Source organism: Lissotriton vulgaris, unplaced genomic scaffold (assembly GCF_964263255.1).
Source record: "Lissotriton vulgaris unplaced genomic scaffold, aLisVul1.2 SCAFFOLD_706, whole genome shotgun sequence".
Taxonomy (NCBI): domain Eukaryota; kingdom Metazoa; phylum Chordata; class Amphibia; order Caudata; family Salamandridae; genus Lissotriton; species Lissotriton vulgaris.
In genome coordinates this window covers 851,108-864,735 of record NW_028253650.1, presented here as the reverse complement: position 1 = coordinate 864,735, position 13,628 = coordinate 851,108, and positions in this window count along the sequence as shown.

The window sequence follows — 13,628 nt, the reverse complement described above, 5'->3', positions numbered from 1 at the left end:
CCCAGGGGATGGGGTTCCTGTGGCTAAAATTGGCTCTTGAGGGGGGCTGCTTGACCCCCCTCCATTTAAATGTATAAAAAAAGATTTTTTTTAAAGGCTGGGCACCTGGGAATCTGGTCCCCGGGGTCAAAATTGGCCATGGGAGGGGGGTGCTCTGCCCCCCTCTCTTTAAGTTAGTAAAATATATTTTTTCAAAAGGCTGGGTCCAGAGGATGGGTCTGAAACCAGTACTGTCCTTTCAGCAATCATGCTGTGTGAGACTTGTTGGAGGTAAAAGGAGGGCTTGTTGGCCCCAAAGGAGCCTCAGCATCCAAGGGCAAGTAATCCTCCAACCAGCACTGCACCATGAGGTGAGTTTGCAGAGTGGTGGAGAAAGGGGGCGTGGCCTCTGAAGTCCTCTCAGAAATCACACTATGTGGGACTTACTGGAGGTAACAGGAGTAACAGGAGGGCTTGTTGGTACCCAAGGACCCTCATCGTCTAAGGGGAATTAATCCCCCAACAAGCAGTGTGACAGGAGGAGCATTTGTAACAGGGTGGAGAAAGAGTGTGTGACTTCTGAAGACGTTGCAGCAATCCCACTGTGTGGGGCTTACTGGTAGTAACATGAGGGCTTGCTGGCCCCCAAGGACGCCCTGCAGCCAAGGGCACATTATCCCCCTACTAGTAGTACACCAGAAGGCTTGTTTGCAGAGTGGAGGTGAAACAGGACAGGGCATCCGCGACTTGCTGCATTTAGGTTTTTTATTTGGGGAGGAGGTCGCGTGGCCCCCCTTCCATGGGCCAATTTTGGTCCAGGGAATCCCATCTATGTGGCCCTACCTTCCTTATTTGGGGAGCAACTAAGCGGCCACCCTCCCAGGACAATATTGGCCCCAGGGACCCAACCCCCGAGTCCTGCCCACTTTTTATATTTTAATTCTTTAATTTATGGGATGGGGGTCTCATGACCCCTCCTCACTGGGTTAATTTCGGCCCCTGGGACCCTATACCCCGGGGCCCAGCCTATTTTTATTAGGGGAGGGCAGCCACTCAACCTCCCTTCCAGGCCAACTTCAGCCCTGGAGAACCTATCCCCTGTGTCCCAGCCTCAATTGTTGGTGCCCTGGTACCACCAGGACATGGACTCAGCACTGATGGTGATGATGGGGGGAGCCTCAAGGCCCCGTGGTTCCTGCTGCCCACCCAACTCCTGCAGGTACCAACATTGCTTTTACAGACAGTGAGCTGCACCTTGGGATTTACCAGGACCCGGCCCTTTGGGGTGGTGGTTCCCAGGGACATTGTTGGCCATTATTGGCTCCATGAGGGAGGCCACGTGTCATCCTTCCTATTTTGAAGGTATGTTCACCAGGAGGATTATTTAAAAGCAAGTGTGGGAGCATGCTATGTTTTTGTTTTGGAAAATTTGCAAATATCCCAAATTCACAGCAATTTTTTGTTAAGGCTTTTCAGCCGTGGTGATGTCCAAGACAAGGCTTAGGGGTAAGGGTTTTCATACCTTGCCCCCTTTTCTTTTTTTCTACATTTTTGAGGGACTCAGCTAAAGCCAAGTCCCAAGATGGCTACCAACACTTCCTGGCTGATGTATTGGCAGCCAATCAGAGCTTTGCATTCCCTGCACAAGCTTGGCGTCCCTACCAGTGTTAGCCTTGGGCTAGAGATCATTCTTCTAGCCTGATACAGAGGGGTGGGGCTCGAGGGGTCTTGCGTAGTGGGAAGGGATGGGGGTCTGCTTTTGGGGTAAAAGTAAGTCAGAATGGTCAAAAAATATGATGTGTTTTCAAATCAGGTTTTTTGTTATATTTTAAGACTGGGGACAACCTGCACTACAATTCTATTTTGTCAAGCTGATGACACTATGTTTTATAAATGGATAGCTTCACTTGTCTATGCTGGAACTTCTCAGGTCTTCACTCCTCTAGAAAACGACATTTAGTGCATGAGGAAATATGAATGTATTTGCCCCAGATGGTCTTATTGACAGAAACTTATCCTGCCTATAATGACCGAACAATACTAAAATAATTTGGTTATAATACCATTGCATGTACCTCTCAAGCAGTTTCCATTCTAGAAGTTGCCATTTTGGTGGATAGAAGCTAGAATATAAGATACTTAAAACAGGTGCTGACCCAAGAGGCAGATGGGTTATTGCTCAGGTGTCCATATTTGGCTCTCTAATTGTGTTCTGTGCGGTTTATGGTTCAAATAATGATGCCCCTTTGGGTACGTATAAACCGCAGTTTTCTATCAGACACACATATGCATGCAATAAGGAGCAATAAATGATTAACATGAATCAGACATACAAAAAACCGCCAAACCCGGAAATGCTGCACCGCAAATACGCGTGTTTTTTTTACATATAACTCGCCCTATACGGTATTGCCGACAATAGCGGAGGTTGTTCCACGCAGTACCCCACACTATAGGACCCGTCTATCTGACCTACAGGTACGTGAACTCTGGGCGCGATTGTGATAGAGATATCTTGATTGTTTCTCGCACCCGCAATTTTGTGGTTACTTATAATCCCCGCCTGTTTATATCTTGTGTAGACTGCGGGCGGTCTGATCGGGAGGACGACAACTTTGGTAGACGTGATTCTCTGCCGTCTCCCACCATTGTGATGTAGCATACTTTTATGCACATCGGATTATTTACAAGAGGTACTTTGCCCACTTTCAATGTATCACGTGATTCTCTGCCGTCTCCAACCATTGTGATGTAGTATATTTGTATGCACATCGGACTATTGACAATAGGTACTTTGCCCAATATCAATGTATCACGCTATCCCCGTTTCCTTAAATAATGTACTATAAGGTGCGTGTTTAGTGTAAAATCCTCACATGTATCTTTTGGGATTTTCTATCCCCATGCCCCAAAACGATATACTTTAAGAGATATATGTTTAGTATAGAATTCACACGTGTGCAATTTGGGACTTTCCATTCCTTCCCCGCGCACCTTACGTGTAATCACATAAGGTTCATAATCTGTGTATGTTGTTACTAACAGAGTTTCTGCCGCATTTTAAATAGGATTGTGGGGGGTCCATTGCTTGTCTGGTCGAGATTACAACCAGTGGAGACACTCAATAACTCGATACTATTTTTATCCCATATCTGAAGATACGTAACGTACCCAATTGCGTTAGCATGTATCCTTGTATGCACTAACTATTGCGGTAGAATTGTCTCATAAAGATACGTAGAGGGTGCCTTTAGTGATGACAAATATTTCTTTCTAGACACACCAAGAAGGTAGCGAAGCGATAGAAGTGGCATAAGTAAAACAATATATGCTCTGAATTTCCACGAAGGTAAATGTTTTATAACCTTTTTAAAAAAAACAGTAATAAAGGTGTAAGACAAATAGATATCCTTTGTGCTGCATCTTTTCATTAAAACTGGATGCTAGACGTAGACATGAATTGACGTTATGTTTAATACACCAAGTCGAAGGGTCTGGATTTTTGCATATGCACGAGTGTACATGTAACAGGCATATGAATAGCTATATATGATTGTATACTAGAAATATGATATATGTGATGTATTTTCGCAGATATGTGTATGTCTTGTGATATTATGTTTGAGTTAGGAGCAATACTGTATTTCATGTTGTTGCATTTTGCAATTAGACTATCAAAACCCTGTATATCTTATTGTATGTATTTGTGTTTTTCAGACATTGTGGTTCTGTGGGATATTTTATTGTAATTTCCTGAAGAAGGTTTCTTGGCTTTTGAAGTGGTTTCTGCCATAAACCGAAACGCGTCGATGCTCTGTTCTGGTGGAGGAGCACTAGGTTACAAGAGATAAGATACTCCTACAAAAGTGTGGAATCAATTGATCTGGAGTTACTTAATCACGTGCTATTACAATACTAGTTGCTCTCTCTGCTTTTTAATTGGAATTATTTTCCTTATACACTGTCCCACATTTTTTATGAATTTTTTATTTAAACTATGTACTGTGTCTTTTAAATTGTCTTTCATATAAATAAAATGTATAAAGTTTTTTGTATGTCTGATTCATGTTAATCATTTATTGCTCCTTATTGTATGCATATGTGTGTCTGATAGAAACTGCGGTTTATACGTACCCAAAGGGGAATTATTTTTTGACAGACTTGTCTTGTGGTACCCTACTCCTTTGGGTTTTTGGGTCCCTCTCTGTTTTTACAGTCAAATAATGATGCACCTGGTTTGATTGATGATTTATTACTACAACTATTAGATTGGCCCAGTGAACTTTTGCTCATGGGAAACTTCAATTGTGTCCTCAATTATACTATTGATACTACTAATCATGGGGCTATACCTCAGATGGTGAAAACCCAGGCCTTCATATTAGAGCTGGCCCAGTTACATCAGTTGACAGCAACATAAAGGGAATTTTATCCAAAGGAGCCAGGTTACACCTATTATTTCTCATCTCATCGATATGATCTTCTCTGGTCATAATCTTACAGGGAGCAGTCATGTTAGTATGCCCTAAAGTAACCTCCGATCACAATCCTATACAGCTTTGCTTTAGTTTACAACAGCTAATATTTAGCGGCATGCATTTTCCTTCCCAAGCCACCTCTTTTCTAATCTAGAATATTTAAAATCGATGTTGAAAGCCCTCTCAGAATCCATTCGATTAAACAACGGCATAGCTTCACCTCTAATAGTCTGGGCCGCTATGAAAGCCTTTATACGCAGTACTACTCTCCAGTTTGTTCTAATTCAAAATAAGGTGAGTCTAAACAATATACAACAATTTTTCCACTCAATTTCAACACTTGAATTATTACATGCTTCCTATACAATAGCAGGGGGATCTGAACAACAGACTATATATTTTTCTTTAATCAAAAAGGGATCTATCATTGTGCAGGTATTTAAAGACAATGCAAGTTTTAGTAAGAATTGGGCTCCATTATACAAATATGGAGAGCAGGTTGGTCGGGTGTTAGCACATCAAATATCAGACAGGAGGCCTAAGAATCTCATTCAGGCTATTAAAGGGAAGAATGACCAGATTTATACTAACCCAATTGCAATTACAGAACAATTCTCAGCATTCTGTACGGATCTTTAGAACCAGACTGATAACTTTGATGCTTCTGGGTTTGAGTGGTATCTTCAGGGCTCTTGTTTACCTGTTTTAGACAAGGTCCATGCTACTATCCTTCAGGCAGAAATCACTTAAGGTGAAATTATGACCGCTCCAGACATACTTCCCTTGGGCAAGGCTGCCCGCACGGATACTATACCACTGGAATTTTAGAAAGATCTTTGAAGCTGTTATGCTCCCCCCACTTCTCCGTATCATTCAAAACACTGATATTAGTGGTGAAGTCCCTGAGTCCCAGAACAGGACCAATATTATCATCTTTTTGAAAAAATCTAAACTACCGGAAAAATGCGGTTCATATCATCAGAATTTGCTTCTTAATGCAGGTGTAAAAATATTTGCAAAGATCTTAGCTGTCTGCCATGCTCCTATTATGGCTGGTTTGGTCATACAGCAGCAGCATGGTTTCATAGCCGAGCGGACACCACTTGTCATGTTAACAGCACGGTGGCCGCACTCGATGTAGCAGCAAAATCTGGCATGAATGTTGGTATGATACTCTTAGATGCGGAGAAAGCATCTGACTGGGAAAATTGGACATGCCTCTGGACAACGATGTCAGCTGTTGGCATTAGGGACCTTTTTAAAAAATGGGCACAGTCTTTGTGTCAAGCCTTACTGGCCAGCTACAATATGCCAGGAGTTTCCCTACTCCTTGTTGGACATATTGTGGCACCCGGCAGGGGTGCCCACTATCTCCATTGTCGTTTACATTTAATATGGAGCCATACCTGCACTCCTTTAATCACAAAGAACATATGCAGCCTGATGTTTCTGGTGATTAGAAACTCAAATTTACAGCATATGCCGATGATGTTGCACTTTTCTCCTCTAATCCTCCGACTGATCTCAATAACATTATCTATGAAGCTGACAAATTTAGAGAATTCTATGTGTCTAAGCTCCTTACGACAAAAACACAACTGCTTCTTAATTTTGAACCTAAAGATCCGATAACAGGGGTTTGGCTTTTGGCAATCTATCACGACATTCACCTAACCTCACAGGTGGCTCAGATATTCAAATTAAATCATAAACCACTTAAAACATCTGTGCAAAAAAATCTTAGGACTTGGAATAATCTTCCTATTACTATCATAGGTCACTGTAACATCATCAAAATGAATGTCCTGCCTAAGTTATATACCTCTTTCGGCCATCCCTCTACAGGGTCCAAAGTCTTTCTTCAAAAGGATTGATGGCATTATTGGCAGCTTTATCCGGTGCTATTGTCGCTTGAGGCGTACAATTCAGTTTATTAAACTACAGTATAAGAAAATGGGATTTTTAGTACCTGATTTTAAGCTGTATATCTGGGCAGCATTTGCTGGGTGTCTTCGTAGCCTTTTGATAGTTTAAACGTGTTAGATTTAAGTTCATTTGGGTTATAGTCAATGTATGGTAGGAGATGTCTATTAAATATGTTTGTATGCTTATGCATCCTGATACACCACTTTGGGACAATCCAAGTTTCCCTGCAATATTCTGTGATCAGGTGGGAAGAGCCTGGTCTAACTATGGTATCATTTGTTTAGGCCTTATTTTCGACTTTTGTCCATTTTCTGGGTTTCAGGCCTCCCACAAAGCTTACAACTCTGGCGGGGGGTTCAGATGTACACAAATGGTACTTAAAGCACCTCATAAGCCTCTTATCAGTATGGTATACCAAGCTCTTCCTAGTTGTAAACCTAGTGATTTTATCAGTCTTGCCACCAAGTGGACTCAAGCTCCCTCTGAGGAAGTTTTACCATCTGAAATAAGAGATTACTGATCAGTCTATACCATGGGTACTAACAAACTTTCTCTCAGGGGCCAAATTTACAGTGTGGTTTGTGTCCGAGGGCCGCACCGGTTGGGGCGGGGTCAGTGGGGTAAGGGGCAGGCTAGAGCAAAAAACACCTGTGACCATGAGCTTGATCACAGGTCCCTCACTCTGTTTCCCTCTCCATCTGTTTCCCTCTCCCTCACTCTGTTTCCCTCTCCCTCACTCTTTTTCCCTCTCCCTCACTCTATTTCCCTCTATCTCTTTCCCTCTCCCTCCACCCCTTTGTCTCCCTCTCTCTCCTTCCCTCTCCCTTATTCCCTCTGTCTCCCTCTCTCTGTTTCCTTCTCCCTCACTCTATTTCCCTCTCACTCACTCTATTTCCCTCTCCCTCACTCTATTTCCCTCTCCGCACTCTATTTCCCTCTCTCTCCTTCCCTCTCCCTCCTTCCCTCTGTCTCCCTCTCTCTACTTCCCTCTCCCTCCTTCCCTCTGTCTCCCCTCTCTCCTTCCCTCTCCCTCATTCCCTCTGCCTCCCTCTCTCTCCTTCCCTCTCCCTCACTCTGAGGTCTCCCTCACTCTCCTTCCCTCCCCATCACTCTGAGCTCTCCCTCTCTCTGAGGTCTACCTCTCTCTCCTTCCCTCTCCCTCACTCTGAGGTCTCCCTCCCTCTGTCTCCCTCATTCTGAGGTCTCCCTCTCTCTCCTTCCCTCTGTCTCCCTCACTTTGCTGTCTCCCTCTCTCTCGTGCCCTCCCCCTCACTCTGAGGTCTCCCTTTCTCTGAGGTCTCCCGCTCTCTCCTTCTGTCTCCCTCCCTCTGTCTCCCTCATTCTGTCTTCCTCGCTCTCCCTCCCTCCCTCTCCCTCCCTCTCTCTCACTCGCTCTCCCTCGTTTGCTCTCCCTCCCTCCTTTGCTCTCCCTCCCTCCCTCGCTCTCCCTCCCTCCCTTGCACTCCCTTGCTCTCCCTTGCTCCCTCTCACTTGCTCTCCCTCTCCCTCCCTCCCTCCCTCTCCCTCCCTCGCTTTCCCTCGCTCTCCCTCCCTCACTCTCTCTCGCTTGCTATCCCTCGCTCTCCCTCCCTCTCCCTCGCTCGCTCTCCCTCGCTTGCTCTCGCTCCCCCTCCCTCGCTCTCCCTCCCTCCCTTGCACTCCCTCCCTCGCTTCCCCTCCCTCGCTCTCCCTCCCTCGTGCTCCCTCTCCCTCGCTCTCCCTTGCTCCCTCTCTCTCACTCTCCCTCGCTTGCTCTCCCTCCCTCTCCCTCCCTCCCTCTCCCTCCCTCTCTCTCCCTCCCTCCCTCTCCCTCGTTCTCCCTCCCTCCCTCTTGCTCACTCTCCCTCACTTGTTCTCCCTCCCTCCCTCGCTCTCCATCCCTCCCTCGCTCTCCCTCCCTCGCTCTCCCTCCCTCCTTGCTCTCACTCCCCCTCCCTCGCTCTCCTTCCCTCGTGCTCCCTCTCCCTCACTCCCTCTCCCGTGCTCCCTCTCCCTCACTCTCCCTCCCTCGCTCTCCCTCCCTCGTGCTCCCTCTCCCCCTCGCTCTCCCTCCCTCGTGCTCCCTTTCCCTCCCTCGCTTTCCCTCGCTCCCTCTCCCTCACTCTCCCTCCCTCGCTCTCCCTCCCTCGTGCTCCCTCTCCCCCTCGCTCTCCCTCCCTCGTGCTCCCTTTCCCTCCCTCGCTTTCCCTCGCTCCCTCTCTCTCGCTCTCCCTTGCTTGCTCTCCCTCCCTCTCTCCCTCGCTCTCCCTCCCTCCCTCGCTCTCCCTCCTCACCCTGCCTGTGTGTGCCTGGGCTGTGACAGCTTCCAGGCGCGCACACACAGCCGCACCCAAGCACTTGACAGGTCTTTAAAAGACCATTGGCATGTTAATGAGGCTTTGTTCACCTCTCAGCGCCCCTGCAGCCCAGCCCCACTCTGACTATGACGGGAATGCCTGGCCCGGCCCCCACAGAGCAGCAGAGTCGGAGTCGCGCTCAGGTTGCAGACATTTAAAAAAAAAAAGCTCGAGTACAATGTCTGCAAGGTCCGCGGGCCGCCAGGGAAGGCTTGCCGGGCCGCCCGCAGGCCGTACTAAGAGTACCCCTGGTCTATACAATCAATTAATTTACAAGTGCAACAATTTATAACAATATGTTTCTTATACTATACTCCTGATAGAATTACAAAATGGGCAAGGAACCCTTTAGTGGACAAGACTAAAAGCCCTAAGTGTGGTCTTATAGCAGCTGAAATCCTACATACGTTTTTTTTCCCTTATGCTCCAAGAATTTTAGACGGGTGCGACACAACTTTCTAGCTCTGGTATTAGTAATGCTATACAGCTTATGCATAAAGAAATTATGTTAGGCAATAGGATTAACGACGAAATTGGGCAGAAGCAACTTTTATCTAGAATTATTATGAAGGCAAGGCAAGATCCTGGATCACCCCAACAGCTCCCAGGTTAACAGAAAGGTGGCAAGTCTATAATTTAGAGCTTACTTTGGCCAAATCTAGGGGTCTTTGATCCATCAAAAATCTGACCGTGTTTGGGCAAGATTTTGTTGGGACCCTCGTATTTATGCAATATAAATTTAAGGAACGTAATTTAATCTGTCTAAATCTTCAGGTTTTAGTGATATGTTTAGCCTAATGATTTCAGCACAGTGTTTTGGGTCCTATCTGTGTTATAAATCCTTTTTTTTATGCTTCGCATGATGTTGATATCTACCTACATGCATCTGCATTTTCATATTTTTCTATTTCTGTATTTCCATGTTTACATAACCATTCATTGGAGAGGTATCTACTAATGGAATATAACACCACAGTTTTAACTATTCTTAATATGGAATTTAAATTACAATTTTCTTATTTTTACATAGTCATTTGTGACTAAAACAAAGAAAATTAAAATAAGATGATTCAGAGGGTGGGTGACTGGCTGTATAAGTGAGTTATTAGGTGTATTAGTGAATGTATGGGTGAGTGACTGGTTGTGTGAATGTCTGTATCAGTCTGTCAGTTGGTGTCTAAGTGGCTGTATGGATGTGTGAGTGAGTACATGAGTGGCTGTATTGGAGAGTGATTGGTTGTCTGAGTACCTACATTGTTGTGTGAGTGTCTGTGTGGGTGGGTGAGAGGGTTTGTGACTGCCTGCATGGGTGAGTGAGTGGGTGAGTGGGTGAGTCAGTGCCTGTATAGGTTAGTGAGTATGTGTGTGTGGGGCTGTATGGGTGCGCAAGTGTGTGTATGGCTGTATGGGCGAGTAAGTGGATGTATCTGTTTGTATATGGGTGAGTAACTGGATATGTGAAAGGCAGTATAGGTAAGCCATGGGGTATATGAGTGACTGTATGGGCGAGTGAGTGAATGTGAGATTGGCCATAGGGGTGAGTGTGTGCTTGTGTCAGTCAATGTTTAGGTGAGTGAGTATTTGTTAGTATCTGAATGAGTAAGTGAGTGTGTGTGTGTATCTGTATGGGTGAATAAGTGACTATGTGATTGACTATATGGGTTAGTGACAAGGTGTGTGAGCAGCTCTATGGGTGACTGACTCAGTGTGTGAGTGGCTATATGGGTGTATACATGGATATCTCAGTGGCTGTGTTAGTGACTAAGTGGGTGTATGAGTGGCTGTATGGGTGAGTGAATGGATGCATTGTAGATCTATGAATCAGTGAGTGGGTGTGTAGGTACTATTATGGTTCTGTGAATAGGTTTGAGAATGCTTGTGTGAGTGTGGGTGCATTAGTGGGTGAATGAAATGTTCTATGGGGGTGTGAGAATGTGCATTAGGGATTTTGTGGATGAGATATCAGTGATATCTTCAGTGATGCCACTGACCATGTCATGAGTTATGTAATATGTGAGGTCATAAGAAGTGCACTGTCTGGGTGCAAGTTATAGCTAGCTCAGGTAACTATAACTGCTGAATTTCACTGGTTTTGTATGAGTAAAATCTGAGCCTAACCATAACGTCAATGTTAGGTTTTTTAAATGCTTATTTCTAACTATAATGTACCTGTAACCTTTGTTTTTTTCTGTAACTTTCTACATTACTAATTCCTAACTATAATATCCATATATAACCTTTAAGTAGTATTCATGTTTGCAAACTGGTGGAGAAAGGGGGCAGGTCCTCTGACCCGATCTCAAGAGTGCCACTGTGTAGAACTTACAGGAGGTACCAGGAGGGCTTCCTGGCCCCCAGGATCCCTCAGGAGTAAAGTGGACTTCATCCTCCAACACGTAGTGCGCCAGGAGCCGAGTTTGAAGAGTGGTGGACAAAGAGGGCGTGGCCACTGAAGACCTCTACCAATCCATCTGTTTGGGACTTACTGGAAGTAACAAGAGGGGTAGTTGGTGCCCAAGGACATCCTTGGGGGCCAACTACCAACATATATCTGTATTACCTAATGGCGGTCATCAGCAGGTAATTATAATTAGGATGTAGTTTCCATAGTAACAGAGTTTTTCACTTGCTAATAACTTTGGCATCATTTGACATATCCTCATGAAATTTTCAAAAGTAGCTTGATGCTCAATTCCGCTGCTCTCTTGAAAATTTTGGGGTGATCTGTATAGCTGGGCAGAGAAAAGGGGGGGGGCAAAACACTTTTCCCCCATTTAAATTTCCATAGGAAACTTTAGGCACAGCTACAGTCCGACAGCTGAACAGAATTACACCAAATTTGGCAGAAAGGTAGCTGTTGGTCCAGAAAGCAACCTTTTCATTATATGGTGTTAATCAGGTCGGTAGTTTTTAAAATATTAAGGAAAATCTAAATGTGCATGTCAGGGGGATGTGGTGGAACCACGACCCCTCCCATTCCCATACAGAGATCCTGTTGACTGTCAACACTTCAAACCAGGAAGTGTTGGCAGTCATCTTGTGACTCAGTTGAGCCAAGTCACAGACAACAAGGTTTTAAAAAGGAAAGGGCAACAGGGTATACACACCCTGATCCCCAAGGCCTCTGGTGGTGAGGTCCCACAAGGCCACCTGGGTATCAAAAAAGTTATTTTTTTTAAAGAAAATCCCCAGAATCCCCCAATTTAAAAATAACAAAAAAAACAGGCTACTGCGCTTCATTTCTAATCAGCCCCTTGGTGAGCAGGTCACAGGGGCAGGTCCAAATATGTAGGGGGGGGGTGCATAGGGCCACCATCCTAAGATCCCTAAAGGCTTCAGGATTGTCACCTCCCTTTGGCATTTTTCATAACTTATGCACATCCACCATGCCCTGTAGATTTCCACCTCTCCAGGGCAAATGTTTTGTGATTGCCGGAGGCTCACATGGCCCCCCAAACCCTGGGGACCACCTCATCACTGGGACAAAATATATATATATATATATAGATTTATACTAAACTTGAGCAACTTGAAAAATTAGTATCAGCAAATACTAACACGCTGGATACTCTAGCAAAAGGTATGAAGAGCCCAAGTGTAGAAGCCCGCGTCTTCCATGAAACAGGGTCCGGCAGCAGTGCAAGGGTAGCACAGCAAGGTAATAATGTTAGGGTCAATTGCCAGAACCCTAAACCTTGTGTTGAGAAGCGCCCAGTAGAGAGTAACCCACTGTGTACTAATAGGGTGCGGGGTACTACGGGTGCAGGCAAGGTGTTGAGATCTCTGCATGCTCCGCCTGAGCAGAATGCGGAGAGACAGCCAAATGGCCCCCCATTATTGGGAAGTGTGAATAGCAACCAGCGGCTGCCCTGTATTAACCTCCCCCCAGAGTCCGAACCGTATTCGGTCGTATTGGTGGGAGTCCCTGGGTTTAGTACTGAGAAACGGGAATCGCACATGGAATTGAAAAATAAAGTTACGCATTGGCTAAATATGAATAGAACATTACCACCCTCTTTAATTGCAGAGATATTAAACGTGAGATGGGTGAGCTGTGAGATGGGTGAGCTGGGTGGGCCCTAGAAAAAAAGGACATAGAGGGCGACTGCGTAATTATCAACTTTAGAGATCCATGGGTGGTTGAGTACATTTGCAGTGACCCGAGGTTGGATAGATTGGGAGTCATCCAACCCCTAGGTCTAAACTACTTTTACAGTGGTTTAAACCGAGGTCCATCCCACCACTTTAACAATATGCATAGGGGGAGACCTAATGGCCTCAATCGGTTTGCCAGGGATGAGTACTATCTCCCCCTGTCTAATCGATATGAGCCACTAACAGGTCTAGAAGGGGTGGATTGACTTAAGACCATTTCTTGTGGTATGACTGTGGCCCAGGTAAAGGGTGGGGACGAAAAAGATAGTCATCTTAGCTGGGCGATGGATTCTGTATATATTCTGTACCAATGATAGCTGAAGGTGAGAACAAAGAGGTCGACTTCAGAATATATACAGAATTCCTGAGGAAGGCCAAGCCGAAACGCGTTGAAGGAATCTTTTCTGTATATAGTTCTGAACAATAATGCTGTATCAAATGAGTACTGTATTTTGCAAATGTGAAAAAGAATTGGTTTGTTGCACATATAAAAATATAATATATCAAAAGGACAAAATAGGGTAAAAAGATATTTAATAAAGTAAAATTTAATCAGAAATCATAACTGTCATTTGTATTACATTAGATAAGACATGCATCTTGAGGATGTGTAAAAATATGCACAAAACCAGTGCTAACCTTGCTTCCTTTACAAACATGCTTTCTTCCTTGCCAGGGTTTATCCTCTTAGGCAGGGGCCCCCAATTTTCCAAAAAAATGATATAGCGGAGGGTTCATCTGTGGATGATGATGC